Here is a 17,044-nt window from a genome sequence, read left to right as displayed (position 1 = left end):
GAAAAAGCATTTAGGTCAGCTCAATTGCTACCTTATGCAGTTGAAATTCAGATCAAAGAGGAAGTCACCATCCCAGAAAGGATCCGACAATTCTCCCTGGAAGTGAAAGTTAAAAGAGGACAATATCTGCAAAACCCTGATGCTTACATACATCTAAACGCTTCTCTCCAACAGCAAGGGTTGGGGGTAAACCCAACTCCATTAGTCAACATAGAACATGACACCATTCCAATAGAGGTGGATAACAGCGACTTAAAGAGTATTACTCTAGCCGCAGGCACCATTATTGGAATGGCGGTTGATGACCGACATTTTTCCATAGATTTAGGTAATGAACTGTTAGGGCCAATCCCCAAGGACTGCTTTGACAGTGACAGTGATGACAATACAACACCAGACAGGATTTTTACCCGGCATGGGGGGAACTTCCTGGTGTACACTTCTTGCCCTTATGGTAAGGAAGATGTGACTTGTGACTTCAGGAGGGATGAGGTGATTTTCCAGGTCCATGAGGGCTGCCTTTCCCACCTGAAGCCTCCAGTCCAAATCAGCACTCTGACCAGGGACTTCTCCACCCAGCTGGAGGAGGCCGCTGAGATAGCCAAACCAGAAGTCTTTCCAGGCTTCAGGCAGATGGTGGAAGAGAGAGTCAACCTAGCTGATGCCTGTGTGACTCTGGAACAAAAGCAAAAGTTGAAACAAGTTTTCTTGGATTTCCAAGATCTCTTTGCGGTAGACTCATATGACTGTGGTCGCACTGACATCCACACAACAACAATCCCCACGGACCCTGGCATGACTCCTGTGTTTGTGAAGCAATATCGCTTGCCTCTCGCATCAATGGAGTCCCTTACTGAAATAATTAAGAACCTTGAGTCCCGGGGAATAATCCGTCCAGTCCACAGCACCTTCAATAATCCGGTGCTAGGAATATTGAAGCCAAACGGCCAGTGGAGACTCTGCGCCGACCTCAGGGAGCTCAACAAACGGGTCCATACTTCCCGATGGCCTCTGCCCTACATTGACCAAGGGCTGGCCCAGATCCAGGGGTCACAGGTATTCACTGCAATAGACCTGACCAATGGATACTGGACTGTGCCTGTCAGTAGGGAGGACCAATACAAGCTGGCTTTTACCTTTGGGGGCCAGCAATACACATGGACCCGGACTCCCTTCGGATACCTCAACTCCGGCAATGAATTCAACATTTTCCTACATAAGGCCATGCCCGACCTGGGTGCGAGGGGTAACCTGGCTTATGTAGATGATGTCCTCATCAAAAGTTCATCTGTGGAGGAACACATAGCGGAGATCAGTTATGTTCTGAAGCAGTTGAGGGCCGCCGGAGCAAAACTTTCCTTTCAGAAAGCACAGTGGTGTAGAACCCGTGTTAATTTCTTGGGGCATGAGATTACTGCTCAGGGCCTCTGTCCCCAGGAAAAGAAAGTGGAAGCACTTCAGAAACTGAAAGACCCCACAACTCTGCGGGAACTAAGGAGCCTCCTTGGACTGACTAATTACAGCAGAAAGTTCATTGAGGGCTACGCAGAGATCACCAGACCCCTGATTCATCTCCTGAAGGGGGGGGTCAAGTGGGAATGGGGTCCAGAACAAGCCGAGGCAGTAAAACAACTCAAAAGAAGCCTCTCAAAAGCACCTTGCCCAGCTTACCCTGTCAGAAACAAGGAGTTCTTCCTGGAGACGAGTTTCTCTAATACGTGCTTGACGGCAGTATTATACCAAAAGCATGACAAGGTCAATAAAGTAATCTCCTATGCGAGCAAAACTTTATCCTCTGTGGAGGAAAAATTCAACGATTGTGAGAAGGCACTCCTGGCAACGGTGTGGGCATTGAAGAATTACCGCCCGTTTATCCATGGGGAACACATCATAGTGGAGACTCCACACCAGCCTCTGCAATATCTCCAAAGTGACAGAATCCGGGCCGGAAATGTGAGTAATTCCCGAATTACTTCCTGGATTCTGTCAATGCAAGGCTTTCCTGTGGAGGTCAGATATGGCCAAAACAAGAAGAGTCCCCTCGCGTAAGGTCTGGCTGACTTGCATGATTGTGCCAGAGAAAACTGTCTCGAGGACGAAAGTCTAAAGATGAAGGACAACACGGAGGCATACCTTAATTCCCCACACAAAGTATTTGAAGAAGACAAGTGTGAGGGAATGCCCACTGTATATGTGGATGGATGCTCTTACCATGTTGACAACGACGGGGAGAAAGAACTGGTGGCCGGCGTAGGGAATGCATGGGTGAATGAGTCCCCAGAACCCTCCGCTGGATACAAAATTGGTCCCCGAAGTAGTCAGGTGGCAGAATTGATGGCTGTGCATCAGGCCATCCTCACTGCTGTCCAGCATCAACTCCACGAACTGGTCATAATCACAGATTCGGATTATGTACGGAACGGGTTCGTGGAGCACCTGGTTAATTGGAAAACCAGAGGCATGTTATGTGCTAACAACAAACCCTTGAAACATGGGAAGTTGATCCAAAACATTGATGATCTGGTCACCTCGAATGAGATGACCATCTATTGGAAAAAGATCAAGGGTCATTCCAAAGTAGAGGGACCAGACAAAACTGGAAATGACTTAGCTGATCAGCTGGCCAAAACCGGGGCCATCCAAGGGGATCTAATTGAGATTGAGTCCCTGTTGGGGGAAATCCAGGTCACTGCTATCACTAGGTCCCAGACAAATGCTCACAACGACCTTTCAATTGCACAATGGAGTAAGGAGACCCCTGATGCTGATTTGATTACCGCTCAGAAGGGGGATCCAATTATTGGTAAGTTTTACCAACACCTTGAGGACCCTGAGAACTTTCCCCTGACGGATACCGATTATATTGGGAAAGAGGACCTAAGAGTGTTGATGAAATGTCCAAAAATGTTCCGAATCCAAGACGGTTTGCTGGTAAGGAAATCCAAAGCTGGCCACGATCAGTGGGTGGTTCCTACCTCATTCCGAAGCCTGATGTTAAGTCACGCCCATGATGCGGCCACCGCCGGTCATAGGGGGTTTCACACAACACTGGAAATCTTAAGAGAGGTTGCATACTGGCCACACATGGGGCAGGACCTTGACCAATACTTGAAGGGGTGTCTTGTGTGTGCGCAATTTCAGCCGACGTCCCTCACACACCGCGCGCCTCTCCAAAAGCGGGGGATGACACTGCCATGGTCAGATTTACAAATCGACTTTGTAGGCCCCGTGATTCGCTCTGCTAGGGGGAATAAGTACATGTTGACTGTAACATGCTTGTTTACCAAGTGGGTGGAATGTCTCCCAGCCCCAAACTGCAAGGCAGAAACGGCAGCTGCCTTGATGATTAACCACATCTTTTCCCGTTTCGGTCTACCTCAAAGGATTGAGTCAGACAGGGGTAGCCACTTCACCAGTGAAGTAATGACAAAGATGTGGGAGATACTGGGGGTCAAAAGGAAGTTGCATATTGCTTACCGGCCAGCTTCTTCTGGGGCAGTAGAGAGATATAACCGAACCATTGTGAGCATATTAAAGAAGTTTGTGGCAGATTCTGGGCCAAGTTGGGATATCCGATTACCTCTGGTCCTAATGGCCATCAGATCTACCCCTTCATCTGCAACCAAAATGTCACCATTTGAGTTGATGACTGGGCGCAAGATGGTGCTTCCTCAGCATTTGCTCTACAGGACCCAAGAGCAGACACTGATAAATGCCTCCACAACTCATGAGTATGTGGAGAATTTAAGGAAACACCTTCAACATGCTTTTGCTTATGCTCAGCGGAATCTAGAAAGATCAGCTGATAGCATGAAGACCCACTATGACCTGAAGACTTCCAGGAAGGAATAACAGGTGGGGGACCGGGTCTATCTATACAATTTCCAAAGGAACCAGGCCAAACAGCGAAAATTTTTACCTACATGGAAGGGACCCTTTGAGATTATAGACAAAATCTCCCCTGTGGCCTACCAGATCCGCATCCCCAAAGGCGGTTTGGCAGAGGGGGAAGACAAGTGGGTCCACATAAACCAGTTGAAGTGTTGCCATCCCAGGCACACTCTGCAACAACTGGAGGAATCCTCTGGAATCCTAGAGGGTACTGTCTCAGATTAATTCAGTTCTAACTTAAAATATCCTACATATCGCCTATCAAATTCTGAGTTTCTCAATGTGGGTGTTTTCGTTTTTGAATGCAAAAAGAAATGTGCATGTCCATATGTTTTGACTATAAATTTATATGCCACCCCACTATATCAATGGTGGGGGAAAAATGTCTATGAATAGGTATTGCCGCTCTTCCTTTGTCGTCCTAGGAGAAAGAAAACCTCGAGACTGGCCAAGGAGGACGATCCGGAGACCGGGAGCAGAGACGCGAGGGGCCCAGGGTACCGCCCAATATTCCCATCAGGACCGGCGAGGAGAACCGATCGATCAGTACCGGATGGAGGAAAAGATGCTGAACTGTGCCATTTGCAGAATTGGAAGAAGATTATGCGGACAGACCAGTGCGTGGGTCAAAACCCTTGTGCACCCGACTCCCCATCGACTCAAATTCAAAGGGCAGTCACGTGGGGGGATCTGTTGGGTGTCCTGACCCACGTTTGAGCTATCATGCTGCAACATTTGGTGCTGTGGGCTTAGAAAATCCAAGATGGCCAAAAAGCCCACAAGTGCGCCAGAATCCAGAAGAACCACGAAGTTTGTGCGCACACCAAAATGGTTACCTAACTTGCCACCCCCCAGTGTAAAGAAAGATCTTTGTTAACAAAATCCACTGTTACTGATGTCAAAAAAGTTGCTGAAATCGTGACTCATTGGACCACTTTAAAGATTCAACCCTTTTGTGGGGTTCCACATAACCATCTTACTGTAAGGAGCCCCATCAAAACAATGTTAAGCAAGGATTTACTACCATGTAAGAACCATTCCTGTTTGGAATGCATTAATCCAAGAAAAATCCCAAAAATGGGTGCATTACCAGTACTCACCACTATCAGAAAGCCGGCGTATTAAAACAACACCAGACTTTTTTTTTTGTGTAAAACTGAATAAATGAACCCAAAGCAGGCCAAAGAAAGACTTACTGAGAGGTAGATACAATGTAAAGTTTTATTCTGAAGTGACTTGAAGGTTTATAACAAGACTGGCTGAGCTGTGGATTTCAGTAGTTTAAGTAAATTTGGACTGAAAGACACTAAAAATCTAAATGTTTAAAAGAAATGAGTGACCTACTTTTGAGTGTCACATAGGTTGCAATTGTTTAAATGTCATAGTTTTAAACTTAGAATCAGCATTCTAGCTGCATATGTAAAAATGGTTAGTTTTATTTGAATGCCGAAAACTGGGTAACTAAAAGTGACATTAGCTGGGGCCTGGTTTAAGGAACTGGATTCTGCTTGACAACTTCCCCCCAATTGGAGTGAAACTGGATCCACAGCAGTTCCCAGGCCTAGCTGCCTTTTGCTGCTCCCACCAAAAGGGATCTGACACTTCTCTGATTGAATTACCTGGGCTCTGCAGGAAATTGAACAAAGCCCTGTCCTGACTCAGGCAAATGTTTTATTGATGGGGGTCGTAAATGTGGCTTCCTCCTGGAAGGAAAGGGGAGGAGCACTGCATGTGAGAGCAAGCTGGCTTGGCAGAAACTGGGAGGGGGAGAAACTGGAGACAGAGGCTGAGCTTGAAGAAAGTGGAAAGACTGGTTTCTGTACCATGTGACCTGAAAAGACACACCCCTGTAGCCAGAATATGGTTTTAGAAAAAGATGAATAACTCATAGTACGGACTTGTCATAATTATTTAAATGATACCATAATTCTTGTGATTTTTCTGCCCACATTTTAAGAGGTTTTTAGAACCGGTGGCATGATCTGGAGGCAAACTAGCAGTTAAGAGGGTATTACTTAAAATGTATGCATGTTAAAAATCTGACACTTCATCAATTAATGTCTATACTCCTTGAGCACATGTGTATAAATTTGGGGTAATGTCCGATATTACGAAACCAGTTAAAAAGTGCAAATGTTGCCATTTCTGAATGCAAGCTCCCAGGAAGAGCAGATTTGGACAGGGTATACCTCCTGTGATATGTGATGGGTGCATGTAATTTTAAACAAATGTGTACCTGTGCAAATATGTCTTTTTGATCAAATATAGATTGTGTGTAAAGTTGACAGGGGTGGGTTCTCTGTACCATAAACAGACCTCATCATGATGACACTTCATTTCATTCCCCCAATCAAGGGGAAGAGGATGAAGTGGCCAATGACAAGTGGAGAGGGGTAGGGCCTAGGAAGCTAGCCTCTCCACCCACTTTCAAAACACATAAAAGCAGACAGTCAGGACAGATAGGGACATTCAATTCCATTTGCTGCGGAGCATGCTGCCGGACCATACCACATCCAGAGATCCAGACTTCAAATCCATCAATCTCCAGAGAAAGCTGTGCAGAAAGATCCAGAAGCAGTGCTGTACCCAGAGAGAGCAGAGCTGACCCAGACCACTGTTAGCAGAACCAGAGAGCTGACCCAGATCACTGTGAAGTGCCAAGACCAGACCAGAGTCCAGTCTAAAACCTGACCAGATCCGAGGCGATGCCCATTCTATTTCAAAAATATATTGTGAGTACCTAGCAGAACTGTGCAGAACTAATCTCTTAGTTAAAATAATATAATTCAATCTATTTCAATCTAACCAGAACTGCCTCCTAACTGTCACCTGTCATTTTTTAAAGCTGTCACCTGTCATTTCTAGCTGCTAGCTGTCACTTGTCACTTTGAACTTTTAAAATTTCAAATCTAAAAAACGACCTTTACCATATCGCTCATATCTCCGTGACCGTTTGTCTTAGAGACTTGCAGTAACTTTCCTCTGAAAGCTGGGAATCCTGGCCTTTCAACGAACCTAGAACCGCATTCCTATTCCATACACTTTTGCCGCAATCGCGAAAAACGCACTCGCGAATTTTACCGCGATTTGCAAATTTCTCCACGTGTGAAAACAGCAGCTTCATTGCTTTCCTTGCTAAAAATTCGTTTGCCTCTTAAGAACCATCCCTGAATCATTGCTAGAGTGAGCCTGGACTAATATTAACTAGATAACACTCACCCTGAACCTCTAGAGGGAATTAAAAGCATTTTAGCATATTTTTCACTTCATTGCCAGCACATATAAAAGCATTTTGGGGCCTGTGTTTCAAACTTCTGTAGTCTAAGCTTGCTGGGGTGGACTGAATTACATTTGAGTGCATTTCTGAGAACTGTGTGCTTTCCTTCCATTTCCTTGCATTGCATAAAGGGGGGGGGGTGAATTGCCTGAGAAAAGTGATTACATTGTTTTGTTGAAATCATATTGAGTATTTTCTGTATTGCATTTTTCATTCAACATTACATCCATCTGAACTTATATAAAGTATTCTCTACCACCTTATTCTTCTGTTCCTATTCACAAGTGTGCTAGTGCCAGACTATCCATTATTGATTACTGCTCAGATTAAGTGTGATATTCAATTATGAATTATTATAAAGTGTGATATATATATCGATTGTTTAAATTATCAAATAAACCTTTTAACTTGCAAAACAGAACTACTTCTTGGCTCAGTGGGGTCAGGGGGATTCCAAGAGAGGGGTGTTATATAGGGGTAGTCATCCAGAACGCATGAACTGGACATAAAGGTATATCAATAAGGGTTTTCATTCAGTGTTCTAGACTAGGCATTGACTTAGCTGTAGTGTTGAATTGAATCCTCTTACAATGTGCCAGCCGGACAGAGGCTTGGGAAGTGGTGCAGTCTCCTGGTCACTCACTTTCCCTAGCTTGGCAGTGGCCCATGTGTGGAAACGTGCCACCATACCTCATGGAAGAGTGTGGCTGGGCATACTATGACCACTCATGGCGCATCTGTCAATTTGTTCTGTGGGAATTCGGGTCTGTTTTCTGGGTACTTCCTGTGCTGTACTAGAAGGCACCCTGCATCTTTCCCGCTCTAGTCTCCATCTGCTTCAGGATGTGCTGTAGGGGCAGTACTTTAAGTGGGCCGGGGCCAGCCGAGGCTGACCCCCAGCAGTCTCCAAAAAGTGGGATTGAGCTGGGGCTGTGCCGGCGCCCACCAGCCCCCTACAACATTGGCGGGACACTTTATCCTGCCGTGGCCGCAGCCGCGACTGGTGATGCACCGCCATTTTCTAGTTATGCAAGTGAACAGAAATGCCAGCCAGACACAGCTGTAGCTGGCTGGCACTTCTGTCAGTCAGTGTGACTTCTTCCTTTGAACCCTTGCGCGAGGGGTCACAGGAGGAAGTTACTGTCCTTTTGTTTCCCCACTACCTCCCCAGGTCACTGAGACGTCTTTAACACTCGGCGAACCTGGGGACTCCATGTCATATTTCAAGCTTTACAAAAGATGGATTGAATTGTGTACTTTTCAAGCCATATTTTATAAACACAGAAATATTCCTATTTTTAAAAAAGATGGCTTGAAAAGTACACAAACTATAAGGTATGCACAGAAATATATAAATGTTACATATTTGTGTGCGTTCCTTACTATGGTTTGTGTACTTTTCAAGCCATCTTTTATAAACACAGAAATATGTTACATATTTCTATGTTTATAAAAGATGGCTAGGAAAGTACACAGACCATAGTATGGTACGCACCCAAATAAATAAACGCTCACATACATTGAGGTATTTGTTTGCTAACTTACTATGGTTTGTGTACTTACTTTTTTAGGTCACGCCCATCCCGCAAGACCCGCCCTCAAATTAGGCCCCCTCCTCGATTTCTTACCCCGCTTAAAGACCTGTGTAGGTGGGGGGCAGGATTCACAAAGTATCTGCTGGTGTAGCTTGCTCGAGCGGCGGGACTGAATGAGTTGGCCTCATCCATCAGGGTGCAGGTGGACGCCAAGGCATTGATGGGCCCAAATGTTGCTTGGAGCAATTGGAATCACTCGAAGTCAGAGTTCGCTTGTGGATTGAAATAATTGGCCAATGCTGCTTTTGCTGCAGCATAAGCGTTGTCTAACGGGGCAACCATCTTGAGAATCTTGTGGACACCGAAGCCTGCGTAAAAGAGCATGGCGGATTTCTTGGCCTCGCCATTTTCTTTTGTGGTAGGTCTGGATGGCTGATGGAGTTGGGCGTGTACGGGGGGCAAGGGGCATGCCCACATCGGCAGAGCCACCCATCCTGCCTTTGTCACTAGTTGCTGTGTCCTCACCTTAGCCTGTAGGTGTGGGGCCCTGGTGCTGGAGAGGCTGTCTGGTGAACCAGGCAGGCCTGGAGAGGCTCTGAGGCAAGCTGCCTGGTAGCCTGAAGCGAGTGTGTGTGTAGGGACCCAGCAGGTGGGCCAGGTCCCAGGAGACTGCGCCTCTGCTGAGTAGAGGCCCATGGTGGGCCAACCAAGGAGGCAAGGACCAGGCAACGCAGGATGGCTGGGGCATCACTAGCTCCATACATCAGTGCGCAGGTCACACCTTGCATTCTCTGTGGTGACACTGCCTTGTGTAACTGTGTGATAGCACGGGTGCTTGTGTGTAGTCATGCGGGCAGGCATGCAGCACTCAACACACACACACACACGCACGCCTCAGAAGACCTATGCGACAATATTGCTCCACTGTTAAGGCACAGGGGATTCTCTAATGATTGCTGCAGGTGTGATGTGTTGCTCAGGAACTTTACCCGGAAGTTTCAGGTTTCTTTAGTTAAGGACTTCACTATTCAGTTTCCTTTTGGCAGACTGGGGGATGGCCCTAGGAGCAGTAGAGGGCATGGCCAAGAGTCGAGAAAGAGAGGGATGTCTGGCCGGCCTTGCGTCAGTGCAGTCAGGCTGACTGAGTGTCATGAGGGCACAGGAAGTACCGCCATTATTAGGTCAGTATGAGGTGGGTCTGTAATGCTGGTGGGGTAGTGAGATTGGCCCCGGCTTGCACAGTATGTGCTACGGGAGTGAGCAGTGAAAGGGGAGTGGGCCATAGCGGGAGACTTGCTCGAGTTTAGGGGAGGGTGCATAGTTTCATCTGTTGCTTTGATAGTCTTGTCAGGTGTGTAAGGCCCTCAGTCCAGCTTGCTGATGTCTGTACAGTTAAAGCACATTGCATCAGCCTTCATCAAATGGGAAACATGACGGTAGGTGTAATGTTCTGGTCCCCCGTGCAATATGGGCAAAAGGAAGCTGAGGACCATGAGAACAGTAGCGTCTATGGTGAAGGACCATGAGAACAGTAGCGTCTATGGTGAAGGACCATGAGAACAGTAGCGTCTATGGTGAAGGACCATGAGAACAGTAGCGTCTATGGTGAATAAGAATAACTGGTCCCCTGTGCAATATGGGCAAAAGGAAGCTGAGCACCATGAGAACAGTAGAGTCTAAGGTGAATAAGAATAGTTGGTTGCCTGTGCAATATGGGCAAAAGGAAGCTGAGCACCATGCGAACAGTAGCGTATAAGGTGAAGGACCATGAGAACAGTAGCGTCTATGGTGAAGGACCATGAGAACAGTAGCGTCTATGGTGAAGGACCATGAGAACAGTAGTGTCTATGGTGAAGGACCATGAGAACAGTAGCGTCTAAGGTGAATAAGAATAACTGGTCCCCTGTGCAATATGGGCAAAAGGAAGCTGAGCACCATGAGAACAGTAGAGTCTAAGGTGAATAAGAATAGTTGGTTGCCTGTGCAATATGGGCAAAAGGAAGCTGAGCACCATGCGAACAGTAGCGTATAAGGTGAAGGACCATGAGAACAGCAGAGGCTAAGGTGAATAAGAATAACTGGTCCCCTGTGCAATATGGGCAAAAGTAAGCTGAGCACCATGAGAACAGTAGAGTCTAAGGTGAATAAGAATAGTTGGTTGCCTGTGCAATATGGGCAAAAGGAAGCTGAGCACCATGCGAACAGTAGCGTATAAGGTGAAGGACCATGAGAACAGCAGAGGCTAAGGTGAATAAGAATAACTGGTCCCCTGTGCAATATGGGCAAAAGTAAGCTGCGGACCATGAGAACAGTAGAGTCTAAGGTGAATAAGAATAACTGCCCCCCTGTGCAACAATAAGGGCAAAAGGAAGCTGAGGACAATGAGAACAGTAGCTTCTAAGGTGAATAAGAATACCTGGTCCCCTGTGCAACAATATGGGTAAAAGGAAGCTGAGGACAATGAGGACAGTAGTATCTAAGGTGAATAAGAATACCTGGTCCCCTGTGCAACAATATGGGCAAAAGGAAGGTGAGGACAATGAGAACAGTAGAGTCTAAGGTGAATAAGAATAACTTGTCCCCTGTGCAATATGGGCAAAAGGAAGCTGAGGACAATGAGAACAGTAGCTTCTAAGGTGAATAAGAATACCTGGTCCCCTGTGCAATATGGGCAAAAGGAAGGTGAGGACAATGAGAACAGTAGAGTCTAAGGTGAATAAGAATAACTGGTCCCCTGTGCAATATGGGTAAAAGGAAGGTGAGGACCATGAGAACAGTAGCTTCTAAGGTGAATAAGAATACCTGGTCCCCTGTGCAACAATATGGGTAAAGGGAAGGTGATGACCATGAGAACAGTAGAGTCTAAGGTGAATAGGAATAACTGGTCCCCTGTGCAATATGGGCAAAAGGAAGGTGAGGACAATGAGAACAGTAGAGTCTAAGGTGAATAAGAATAACTGGTCCCCTGTGCAATATGGGTAAAAGGAAGGTGAGGACCATGAGAACAGTAGAGTCTAAGGTGAAGGACCATGAGAACAGTAGCGTCTATGGTGAAGGACCATGAGAACAGTAGCGTCTATGGTGAAGGACCATGAGAACAGTAGCGTCTATGGTGAATAAGAATAACTGGTCCCCTGTGCAATATGGGCAAAAGTAAGCTGAGCACCATGAGAACAGTAGAGTCTAAGGTGAATAAGAATAGTTGATTGCCTGTGCAATATGGGCAAAAGGAAGCTGAGCACCATGCGAACAGTAGCGTATAAGGTGAAGGACCATGAGAACAGTAGAGGCTAAGGTGAATAAGAATAACTGGTCCCCTGTGCAATATGGGCAAAAGGAAGCTGAGCACCATGCGAACAGTAGCGTATAAGGTGAAGGATCATGAGAACAGTAGAGGCTAAGGTGAATAAGAATAACTGGTCCCCTGTGCAATATGGGCAAAAGTAAGCTGCGGACCATGAGAACAGTAGAGTCTAAGGTGAATAAGAATAACTGCCCCCTTTTGCAACAATAAGGGCAAAAGGAAGCTGAGGACAATGAGAACAGTAGCTTCTAAGATGAATAAGAATACCTGGTCCCCTGTGCAACAATATGGGTAAAAGGAAGCTGAGGACAATGAGAACAGTAGTATCTAAGGTGAATAAGAATACCTGGTCCCCTGTGCAACAATATGGGCAAAAGGAAGGTGAGGACAATGAGAACAGTAGAGTCTAAGGTGAATAAGAATAACTGGTCCCCTGTGCAATATGGGCAAAAGGAAGCTGAGCACCATGAGAACAGTAGAGTCTAAGGTGAATAAGAATAACTGCCCCCCTGTGCAATATGGGCAAAAGGAAGCTGAGGACAATGAGAACAGTAGCTTCTAAGGTGAATAAGAATAACTGGTCCCCTGTGCAATATGGGTAAAAGGAAGGTGAGGACCATGAGAACAGTAGCTTCTAAGGTGAATAAGAATACCTGGTCCCCTGTGCAACAATATGGGTAAAGGGAAGGTGATGACCATGAGAACAGTAGAGTCTAAGGTGAATAGGAATAACTGGTCCCCTGTGCAATATGGGCAAAAGGAAGGTGAGGACAATGGGAACAGTAGAGTCTAAGGTGAATAAGAATAACTGGTCCCCTGTGCAATATGGGCAAAAGGACACTGAGGACCATGAGGACAGTAGCGTCTATGGTGAAGGACAATGAGAACTGGTCCCTTGTGCAATATGGGCAAAAGGAAGCTGAGGACCATGAGAACAGTAGCGTCTATGGTGAAGGACCATGAGAACAGTAGCGTCTATGGTGAAGGACCATGAGAACAGTAGCGTCTAAGGTGAATAAGAATAACTGGTCCCCTGTGCAATATGGGCAAAAGTAAGCTGAGCACCATGCGAACAGTAGCGTATAAGGTGAAGGATCATGAGAACAGTAGAGGCTAAGGTGAATAAGAATAACTGGTCCCCTGTGCAATATGGGCAAAAGTAAGCTGCGGACCATGAGAACAGTAGAGTCTAAGGTGAATAAGAATAACTGCCCCCTTTTGCAACAATAAGGGCAAAAGGAAGCTGAGGACAATGAGAACAGTAGCTTCTAAGATGAATAAGAATACCTGGTCCCCTGTGCAACAATATGGGTAAAAGGAAGCTGAGCACCATGAGAACAGTAGCGACTAAGGTGAATAAGACTAACTGGTCCCCTGTGCAATATGGGCAAAAGGAAGCTGAGGACCATGAGAACAGTAGCGTCTAAGGTGAATAAGACTAACTGGTCCCCTGTGCAATATGGGCAAAAGGAAGCTGAGGACCATGAGAACAGTAGCGTCTAAGGTGAATAAGACTAACTGGTCCCCTGTGCAATATGGGCAAAAGGAAGCTGAGGACCATGAGAACAGTAGCGTCTATGGTGAAGGACCATGAGAACAGTAGCGTCTATGGTGAAGGACCATGAGAACAGTAGCGTCTAAGGTGAATAAGAATAACTGGTCCAGTGTGCAATATGGGCAAAAGTAAGCTGAGCACCATGAGAACAGTAGAGTCTAAGGTGAATAAGAATAGTTGATTGCCTGTGCAATATGGGCAAAAGGAAGCTGAGCACCATGCGAACAGTAGCGTATAAGGTGAAGGACCATGAGAACAGTAGAGGCTAAGGTGAATAAGAATAACTGGTCCCCTGTGCAATATGGGCAAAAGTAAGCTGAGCACCATGCGAACAGTAGCGTATAAGGTGAAGGATCATGAGAACAGTAGAGGCTAAGGTGAATAAGAATAACTGGTCCCCTGTGCAATATGGGCAAAAGTAAGCTGCGGACCATGAGAACAGTAGAGTCTAAGGTGAATAAGAATAACTGCCCCCTTTTGCAACAATAAGGGCAAAAGGAAGCTGAGGACAATGAGAACAGTAGCTTCTAAGATGAATAAGAATACCTGGTCCCCTGTGCAACAATATGGGTAAAAGGAAGCTGAGGACAATGAGAACAGTAGTATCTAAGGTGAATAAGAATACCTGGTCCCCTGTGCAACAATATGGGCAAAAGGAAGGTGAGGACAATGAGAACAGTAGAGTCTAAGGTGAATAAGAATAACTGGTCCCCTGTGCAATATGGGCAAAAGGAAGCTGAGCACCATGAGAACAGTAGAGTCTAAGGTGAATAAGAATAACTGCCCCCCTGTGCAATATGGGCAAAAGGAAGCTGAGGACAATGAGAACAGTAGCTTCTAAGGTGAATAATAATAACTGGTCCCCTGTGCAATATGGGTAAAAGGAAGGTGAGGACCATGAGAACAGTAGCTTCTAAGGTGAATAAGAATACCTGGTCCCCTGTGCAACAATATGGGTAAAGGGAAGGTGATGACCATGAGAACAGTAGAGTCTAAGGTGAATAGGAATAACTGGTCCCCTGTGCAATATGGGCAAAAGGAAGCTGAGGACAATGAGAACAGTAGCTTCTAAGGTGAATAAGAATAACTGGTCCCCTGTGCAATATGGGTAAAAGGAAGGTGAGGACCATGAGAACAGTAGCTTCTAAGGTGAATAAGAATACCTGGTCCCCTGTGCAACAATATGGGTAAAGGGAAGGTGATGACCATGAGAACAGTAGAGTCTAAGGTGAATAAAAATAACTGTTTGCCTGTGCAATATGGGCAAAAGGAAGCTTAGGACCATGAGAACAGTAGAGTCTATGGTGAAGGACCATGAGAACAGTAGCGTCTAAGGTGAATAAGAATAACTGGTCCCCTGTGCAATAAGGGCAAAAGGAAGCTGAGGACCATGAGAACAGTAGCGTCTACGGTGAAGGACCATGAGAACTGGTCCCCTGTTCAATATGGGCAAAAGGAAGCTGAGGACCATGAGAACAGTAGCGTCTATGATGAATAAGAATAACTGGTCCCCTGTGCAATATGGGCAAAAGGACACTGAGGACCATGAGAACAGTAGCGTCTATGGTGAAGGACCATGAGAAAAGGTCCCTTGTGCAATATGGGCAAAAGGAAGCTGAGGACCATGAGAACAGTAGCGTCTATGGTGAAGGACCATGAGAACAGTAGAGTCTATGGTGAAGGACCATGAAAACAGTGTAGAGTCTATGGTGAAGGACCATGAGAACAGTAGCGACTAAGGTGAATAAGACTAACTGGTCCCCTGTGCAATATGGGCAAAAGGAAGCTGAGCACCATGAGAACAGTAGTGTCTAAGGTGAATAAGACTAACTGGTCCCCTGTGCAATATGGGCAAAAGGAAGCTGAGGACCATGAGAACAGTAGCGTCTAAGGTGAATAAGACTAACTGGTCTCCTGTGCAATATGGGCAAAAGGAAGCTGAGGACCATGAGAACAGTAGCGTCTAAGGTGAATAAGACTAACTGGTCCCCTGTGCAATATGGGCAAAAGGAAGCTGAGGACCATGAGAACAGTAGCGTCTATGGTGAAGGACCATGAGAACAGTAGCGTCTATGGTGAAGCACCATGAGAACAGTAGAGTCTATGGTGAAGGACCATGAGAACAGTAGCGTCTAAGGTGAATAAGAATAACTGGTCCCCTGTGCAATAAGGGCAAAAGGAAGCTGAGGACCATGAGAACCGTAGCGTCTAAGGTGAAGGACCATGAGAACAGTAGCGTCTATGGTAAAGGACCATGAGAGCAGTAGCGTCTATGATGAATAAGAATAACTGGTCCCCTGTGCAATATGGGCAAAAGGACACTGAGGACCATGAGAACAGTAGCGTCTATGGTGAAGGACCATGAGAACAGTAGCGTCTAAGGTGAAAGACCATGAGAACAGTAGAGTCTATGGTGAAGGACCATGAAAACAGTAGAGTCTATGGTGAAGGACCATGAGAACAGTAGCGACTAAGGTGAATAAGACTAACTGGTCCCCTGTGCAATATGGGCAAAAGTAAGCTGAGGACCATGCGAACAGTAGAGTCTAAGGTGAATAAGAATAACTGGTTGCCTGTGCAATATGGGCAAAAGGAAGCTTAGGACCATGAGAACAGTAGAGTCTATGGTGAAGGACCATGAGAACAGTACCGTCTAAGGTGAATAAGAATAACTGGTCCCCTGTGCAATAAGGGCAAAAGGAAGCTAAGGACCATGAGAACAGTAGCGTCTACGGTGAAGGACCATGAGAACTGGTCCCCTGTTCAATATGGGCAAAAGTAAGCTGAGGACCATGAGAACAGTAGTGTCTAAGGTGAATAAGACTAACTGGTCCCCTGTGCAATATGGGCAAAAGGAAGCTGAGGACCATGAGAACAGTAGCGTCTATGGTGAATAAGAATAACTGGTCCCCTGTGCAATATGGGCAAAAGGAAGCTGAGGACCATGAGAACAGTAGCGTCTATGGTGAAGGACCATGAGAACAGTAGCGTCTAAGGTGAAAGACCATGAGAACAGTAGAGTCTATGGTGAAGGACCATGAGAACAGTAGAGTCTATGGTGAAGGACCATGAGAACAGTAGAGTCTATGGTGAAGGACCATGAGAACAGTAGCGTCTAAGGTGAAAGACCATGAGAACAGTAGAGTCTATGGTGAAGGACCATGAGAACAGTAGAGTCTATGGTGAAGGACCATGAGAACAGTAGTGTCTAAGGTGAATAAGAATAACGGGTCCCCTGTGCAATAAGGGCAAAAGTAAGCTGAGGACCATGAGAACAGTAGCGTCTACGGTAAAGGACCATGAGAACTGGTCCCCGGTTCAATATGGGCAAAAGGAAGCTGAGGACCATGAGAACCGTAGCGTCTAAGGTGAAGGACCATGAGAACAGTAGCGTCTATGGTAAAGGACCATGAGAGCAGTAGCGTCTATGGTGAAAACGAATAATTGGTCCCCTGTGCAATAAGCGAAATAGGAAGCTGAGG

The sequence above is a fragment of the Ambystoma mexicanum genome, chromosome 5q (genome assembly GCF_040938575.1).
Source record: "Ambystoma mexicanum isolate Mex_15411 chromosome 5q, UKY_AmexF1_1, whole genome shotgun sequence".
Taxonomy (NCBI): domain Eukaryota; kingdom Metazoa; phylum Chordata; class Amphibia; order Caudata; family Ambystomatidae; genus Ambystoma; species Ambystoma mexicanum.
The sequence above is the reverse complement of the archived record's forward strand: the minus strand, read 5'-3'. Positions refer to the sequence as shown.